Below are 269 nucleotides of genomic sequence, written 5' to 3' on the forward strand. Positions count from 1 at the left end.
ATTAAAATTTAAATAATTATAAAATAAAATAAAAAGATACCGTATACTTTTTCAATTAAAATGTAGAAAGTAGAGAAAATGTATATTACATCAACAAAATTGTAATATGTATAATTGCTATACGATTATTTAACGATTATTTAACACGTATCACTTCTGTCACCACATCAGACATAGTGTAGTACAATGAGATAAGAACATCATGCATTTTATGTAAAAGTGATTGTATTAATGAATGTATATAAATACACTCAAATTAGAAATAATAA

The sequence above is a fragment of the Formica exsecta genome, unplaced genomic scaffold (assembly GCF_003651465.1).
Source record: "Formica exsecta isolate Colony F162 unplaced genomic scaffold, ASM365146v1 scaffold1456, whole genome shotgun sequence".
NCBI lineage: Eukaryota > Metazoa > Arthropoda > Insecta > Hymenoptera > Formicidae > Formica > Formica exsecta.